Source organism: Lynx canadensis, chromosome F2, assembly GCF_007474595.2.
Source record: "Lynx canadensis isolate LIC74 chromosome F2, mLynCan4.pri.v2, whole genome shotgun sequence".
NCBI lineage: Eukaryota > Metazoa > Chordata > Mammalia > Carnivora > Felidae > Lynx > Lynx canadensis.
In genome coordinates this window covers 54,863,103-54,870,426 of record NC_044320.2, presented here as the reverse complement: position 1 = coordinate 54,870,426, position 7,324 = coordinate 54,863,103, and the positions used below count along the sequence as shown (strand labels likewise).

The 7,324-nt window shown below is 44.7% G+C and overlaps 1 pseudogene; it reads left to right on the top strand.

Annotated features, from left to right (window-relative positions):
• Positions 1-630: 630 nt before the first annotated feature.
• LOC115506040 lies at positions 631-6,748 on the top strand (annotated as a pseudogene).
• Positions 6,749-7,324: the final 576 nt, after the last annotated feature.

Sequence of the window (7,324 nt, the reverse complement as noted above, 5' to 3'; positions counted from 1 at the left end):
AATTAAAGGTTAAAGACGTGTTGCGTAGGCTGTTATAGAAATCAAAAGTACATGCAATTCTTCTGAAGCCTTGCTGATTACTCTTAGCGCATTGTGTTTTAATTTTGATCTCTGGAAAATATCAGGAACAAGGAAAGAACTTCCCACCCCCACCCCACCAACCCCCGGCTCCATAGGAAAAACAGTGTTGAAATAAAACAAACATCTTGGATCGACCCTCTTTTGAACGTCAGAAACTCGCCTCACCCTCCCAACAGGCTTGAAGTCTGCACAATTTGTCCGCCAAGAGAGTGGGATTTGGCAGGACTCCTTGTAAACTCCAACCGCAGGAGGCCTCTGATTGAATTGAAATTGTTTCCTCCGGTCAGAGTTTGTTGGTGGTACACCCCCCCCTCAGGATGTGAATTCATCATGTTTGCTGTGGGGTGAGACTGGGGCGGTGGAAAGTGCACACGAGACTGAATGTGTCCGGGTGCGTATGTGTGTGCACACAGTCCTTATTCCCTACTGTCCTTAGTAAAGGCATTGACACTGCCTAAAATAATTCTGAAAAATTATATACATTCTTATTCATCTTCAGTATCTTTCAAAGTGATTGGAATTTGATCAACAAAAATAAGGAATTGGAAAATGGTGAAATACAAGGGCAAAATTGGCAGCAAATTTCCACAAGTCATTAACCCAGCCTCCCTTGCCAGCATGCACGTACTTTCTAACTTTTGGGGAGCTAACGGTATTCAAAGGGATGAAGACCATGTCCTCTGGCTTCATGAGGTTGGGGTGGGGAAGGAAAGCAGGTTTGGGTGTGAGAAAAGTCTGCCTTGTTATTTGCTGGGCCAATATCTCCGTGCTTGTTTGAAAAAGATTTCCAAGTTAACCCTACCACCTAAAGAAAGACACTTTTTTTGTTTAACTATGGTAAAACACACACACACACACACACACACATAAATTTATCATCTTAACTATTTGTAAGTATACGGTTCAGTAGTGTTATGTGCATTCACATTGCGGTGCAACAGATTTCCAGAATATTTCATCATAGGATACTGAAAATCTGTACCCACTAAATACTAATTCCTTCCTCCCTGCCCCAACTAGCCCTGGGTAACTGCCTTTATTCTTTCTCTTTCTATGATTTTGTCTATTTTAGATACTTCATGTGATTGGAATCATATAGTATTTGGCCTTTCATGACTGTCTTATTTCCTTAGCATAATGTCCTCCAGGTTCAACCATATTGTAGCATGTGACACGATGTCCATTTTTTTGAAGGCAATATCAACATTCCGTTGTAGGCATACACTACATATTCTTTATCCAGTCATACGTCAATGGGCATTTGGGTTGTTTCTATCTCTTGGCTGTTGTGAATAATGCTGTGATGAACATAGGTGTGTAAATATCTCTTTGAGATCCTGCTTTGGGCTCTTCTGGACATACACCTAGAGATAGGATTGCTGGATCTTATGGCAATTCTATTTGTAACTTTTTGAGGAACCTCTGTACAATTTTCCATACTGGCTGCATCATCTTACATTCCCACCAATAGTGCACAAGGATTCCGACTTTTCCACATCCTTGGATGTGGAAAATAACACTTGTTATTTTCTGTTCTTTTGATCATGGCCATGCTGATGGGTGTGAGGTAATACCTCATTGTGGCTTGGATTAGGACACTTCACTTCACATGAAGAAACTGAAGCCCTCTTTGAGGCAGGCAGGTGGGATTTTCCTTCTGGTCGCTAAGTCTAGGATTTGAACTTCTCTACTGGAAAGCATGCCAGCCTAAGTAAATCCCATCCTGGGCTTCTAACAAGTGCTCCTCAGGGTGTGAGCAGCACTCCAGGGAGTAACTGAAGCTGTAAAATAGATGTAGTATCTCTTCTAGTCCATCAGTATCATCAGTATTATCAATGATAAGTAATTTAAGGCATTGTTTTTACATTAAAACAAATGCAGACATATCAGGAAACACAATGTGAAATTTGCACGCATTGTTTACAGATAAAACACAGGACTATATGGAACTTCCGCACCTGCCGTGGGATGCTTTAAGCCATACCCATCACAACCCAGAGAGAAGCTCTCTCTTCTCTGCCACTAGGAAACTGCAGTGAAAAGATGTGAAAAGCACTAGCATAGTCCACAGAGTACCATGGGCGTGTTGTCCTTACTTAGTTATGGAACTTTGGGGGTGGCAAGAACATTAGAGAACATCTTACCCATACTGTCATTTTACAAATGAGGAAACAGAGGCCCCGAGAGGTGAAGGGCTGTGCTCACATTCCCATAGCAGTGATTCTGTGTGCTCTAACTGCAGTATTTGAACCTGATCACAGCTCAGAGAATATAAGGTACCGGGAGAAAACAATCACAGGCGTAGAGGGACCGCAGATGTACTCACACTCAACTCAGCGATGCAGAGAAAATTAGTTTATTTTTTGCTCTGCATTTGATTGAATTTGGCCCTATCAGCCAGCAAGTGAGAAAACAATGACTGAATCTCGATTTTAAACTTGTAATCCAAAGCAGTGCCCTCAAACAGTGCTTTAGGAGATCCTCAGTCTCTCCCTTTCTATTTCTCCTCCCTCAGCCTTTTCCAGAAGGGCAGCTAGGTACTCTGCGTGGCCCAGTGACCTCGTAGAGGCAGGATGACTGGGTCTTAGGACTGGCCTGCTGTTCTCTGGACCAGCTGCAGAGTGGCTCTTCTGAACTCCACCGGGGAATCTTTGGCTTGAGTGATTCCTGAGCATTCAGCTGGTGTCTGTTGCTAACATCCTGCAGCTGATCAACTTGTAGTCTATTCTTTGTCAGCCCAGGCAGAGCATGGAGCCCCCTCCCCGCTGACTTGGCCTCGCCTTGGCTCTCACTGGCGATTGACCCCTCTGAGTTCCTGCCCCATCCTCCATATGGTCTTCTAGCCCTGCAGTCTCTGGCCCCACCCAGACTTTGCTGCAAGGCCACCTCACCGTCTCACGGCAGGCCCCGTGTAGATTCACTCTCAACATCCATGACATGTGCAAACCAAGGGCAGCTCCAGAGTGCACTGTAGACTCTAACCACACTGCCCTATCAGTTCTGTCTCTGAAGAACCCTAATACAGAAGTCTAATAAATTCTTACCTGATCTGTAAAAGCAGAAAAGTTCTAGGTCAAGTAAGCAAAAGTCTAACCTGAATCATAAAAACAGAGTCAGAGCCCCTTAATCAATCCCCAGACTTGAGCCGACATATAGACCCAAAGCCTCTTGAACGAAGGAGAGGCCAGGTCGCCTTAAGAAAGGACCCCCAATACACTGCCAAAAATGTATGCTGTTAATGTGTCTCTCAGTCTTCCCCAGAGGCACCTACAGCCTTTTACTAGGGCTACTGTGCATTGAGGGAAAGGAAATTATCAGAACTTCCAGGAACTACTGAACACTGGCTCTGAACTAACTCTACTTCCAAGAGACCCAAAATGTTGTTGTGGTCTATTGGCCACAATAAAACCTTATAGAGGTCCGATGATCAATGGAGTCTGTCTCACAGTGGGCCTGTGGGTCTCTAAAGCCATCCTGTGGTTATTTCCTGAGTTCTGGAAATACAATTGGAAGTGACATACTTGGCAGCTAGTAGAATATCCTCACATCGGCCCCCTGACCTGAGAAGTGGGACTGTGGGAAATGCCAGGGGGAAGCCATTAGAGCTGCCTTTACCTAAGAAAACAGTAAACCAAAAACCATAACACATTCCTGGAAAGACTGTAGAGATTGTAGCCACCATCGAGGACTTGAAAGATACAGGGGTAGTGATTCCCACCACATCCCCATTCAACTCACCCAGTGACCTATGCAGAAGACGGATGAATCGTGGACAGTGACCACTGATTGTCATAAGCTTAACCAGGTGATGACTCCAACTGCAGCTGCCATAGTAGATGTGGTGTCACTACTTGAGCAAATTAGCGCATTAACCAATTTTCCAGCATGCGGCTACTCATCTGGCAAATGTGATTTTCTCCATACCTGTCCATAAGGCCCACCGGAGCAGTTTGCTTTCAGCTGGCAAGGCCACTAGTACTCCTTCACTGTCCTACCTCAGGGGTATACCACCTCTCCAGCCCTGTGCCATAATTTTGTCCCCAGGGGTCTTGATTACTTTTCCTTCAAACAGGATATCACACTGCTCCATTACATTGATGAAATTATGCTGACTGGACCTAGTGAGCAAGAAGTAGCAACTACTCTAGACCTATCAGAAAGACGTTTGCACGTCAAAGGGTGGGAATTGAATTAGACAAAAGTTCAGGGTCGTCCTACCTCAGTGACATTCCTGAGGTCCAGTGGTATGGGGCATGTCAAGGTAGCCCTTCTAAGATGAAGGATAAGTTGTTGTATCTAGCCCATCTTACAATCAAAAAAGAGGTGCAACACCAAGAAGGCCTGTTTGGATTTTAGAGACAATATATTCCTCATTTGTTTGTGTTACTCCAGCCCATCTACTCAGTGACCCAAAATGATCCTAGTTTTGAGTGGGGCCCAGAACAAGGAAGGCTCTGCAAAAGAACCACACTGCTGTGCCAGCCGCTCTGCCACATGGGCCGTGTGATCCAGCAGAACCAAGTGGCAGTGGCAGACAGGGATGACGTTTAGAGCCTTCGGCAGGCCCCCCCTAAGTGAAGTTCCGTGCAGGCCCTTAGGATTTTGCTGCAAATCTCTGCCACCATCTATAGATAACTACTATCCTTTTGAGAAACAGATCTTGGCCTGCTACCGGGCCTACATAGAGACTGAACACTTAGCCATGAGCTGCAAAGTTACCAGGCAACCTGAGCTGCCCATCATGAACTGGGTGTTCTCTGACCCACTAAACCCTGAAGTTGGGCATGCACAGCAGCACTTCATCATCAAATGGCAATGGTATATATGTGTTGGGCCTGAGCAAGCCTTGAAAACACAAGTAAGTTACATGAAGAAGTGGCCCAAATACCCAAGTCCCCTCTCCTGCTACACTACCTTCTCTCTCCCAGGCTACACCTCTGGTTTCACAGGGAGTTCAGTTCGCAGGGAAGTGACAGAAGAAAAGACTCGGGCCCAATTTACAGATGGTGCTGCATAACATGGAGGCACCACCCCAAAGAGAATGGCTATAGCACTACAGTCCTTTTCTGAGAGGGCATCCTTGAAGGACAGTGGTAAAGGCAATCCCCCCAGGGGGCAGCACTTCAAGCAGCGTGCCTGGTTGTTCACCTTTGCTTGGAAGGAGAAATGGCCAGATGTTACATACTGATTTGTGGGCTGCGTCCAATGCTTTAGCTGGATGGTCGGGGACTTGGAAGGAACATGAGTGGAAAATTTATGACAAGGAAATTTGAGGAGGAAGAGGTATTATAGACAGGTCTCTCTGGACAAAAAACATGAAGATGTTTGTGTCCCATGTGAATTTTCATTAATGGGTGAACTCAGTAGAGAAGAATTTCAATAATAAAGTGAACAGGATGACACATTCTACGTATACCAGGAAGCCTCTTTCTCCGACCACCCTGTCATTGCCCAGTGGGCTCATGAACAAAGTAGCCACGGTGTCAGGGATGGAAGCTATGCATAGATTCAGCTGCATGGACTTCTATTCACTAAGGTTGGTCTGGCTATAGCTGAATGCCCAATCTGTGAGCAGCAGAAACCAACACAGAGTCCTTGATATGACACCATTCCCTGGAGTGATCAGCCAGCTAGCTGACAGCAGGTTGATTATATTGGACTACTTCCATCATGGAAGGGTAATATTTTGTTCCTATTAGAATAGACATTCCAGATATGGATTTGTCTTCCTTGCACAATGCTTCTGCCAAAACTACCATCTATAGACTTACACAAAGCTTTATCCACCATCATGGTATTCCACACAGTATTGCTTCTGATCAAGGAACTCACTTCATAGCAAATGAATTGAGGCAATGGCCCAGGCTCATGGAATTCATTGTTCTTGCCATGTTTTCCATCATCCTGAGGCATCTAACCTTATAGAACAATGGAATGGCCTTTTGAAGACTCAGTTATATCACCTGCTAGGTGGTAATGACTTTCAGGCCTGGGACAAGCTTCCCCAAAAGGCCATATATTCTCAGAATCAGCATCCGATATATATTGTTTTGTCCCATTTAGAGGGCTTATGGGTCCAAGAACCAAGGGATGGAAATGGGAGCAGTACAGCTCACTATTACCCTAGTGACCCTCTAGCAAAATGTTTGCTTCCTGTTCCCACAACCTTACGCTCTGCTGGCCTATGGGTTTTAGTTCTATGGGAAGAATGCTTTCACCGGGAAACAGAGAAATGATTTCATTAAACTGGAAGTTAAGAATGCTGCCCATCACTTTGCCCTCCACATGCCTTTGAACCAACAGGCAAAGGAGTCATTGTGCTGGCTGGAGTAATTGATCCTGACTGCTAAGGGGAAATTGGACCACTATCCCACACTGGAGGAAAGGAAGAATATGTCCACAATACAGGAGATCTCCTAGGAAATGTCTCAGTGTTATCATGCCCTGTGACTAAGATCAATGGAACACTATAAAAATCCAATACATGCAGGACTACTAATGGCTTAGAACCTTTAGGAATAAAGGTTTGGGTCATTCCACCATTTAAAGAACCATGATCAACTGCAGAGCTTGTTGAAGGCAAACAGAGGCTACAGAATGGGCAGTAGAAGATAGTTACAAATATCAGCTACAACTTTGTGGCCAGTTATAGAAATGAGGACTGTAATTTGCATGGGCACTTCCTTCTTGTTTTGTTATGAATAATATCTTTGGGGTTTTTTCTCTCTTGCATCCCCTGCCATGTGACATAAAATGTATTAACTTTAGATCATAGAATTTAAGTATTGTTAACTTCTTGTCGTAGTATTTAAGTTATGGGATATCAAGGAGAAGAACAAACTTCACTCAAGGACTTTACCTCCTCTTTTGAGGAAGACATTAGTACGTTTTTTTGTTGCATGCAGGATAGCTGTGTCATGTTAGGCAGAATTATGACGTCATTGTCTGAGCCATCAGCCCAGAGCCTGACGCGGGGCTCGAACTCCCGGACCGCGAGATCGTGACCTGGCTGAAGTCGGACGCTTAACCGACTGCGCCACCCAGGCGCCCCAGGATAGGGGTTTTAAAGCCTCCATAATTTTGTGAGCTGATACCTTATGATAGATGATAGATAGATAGATAGATAGACAGACAGATAGAACCAATCATTTTTGTTTTTGTTTCTCTGGATAACCTGTCTAATACAGGAACCTAGAACAATCCTCCTTTCATTGAGGACTCACTTTAATCTACCCTCCTGGCT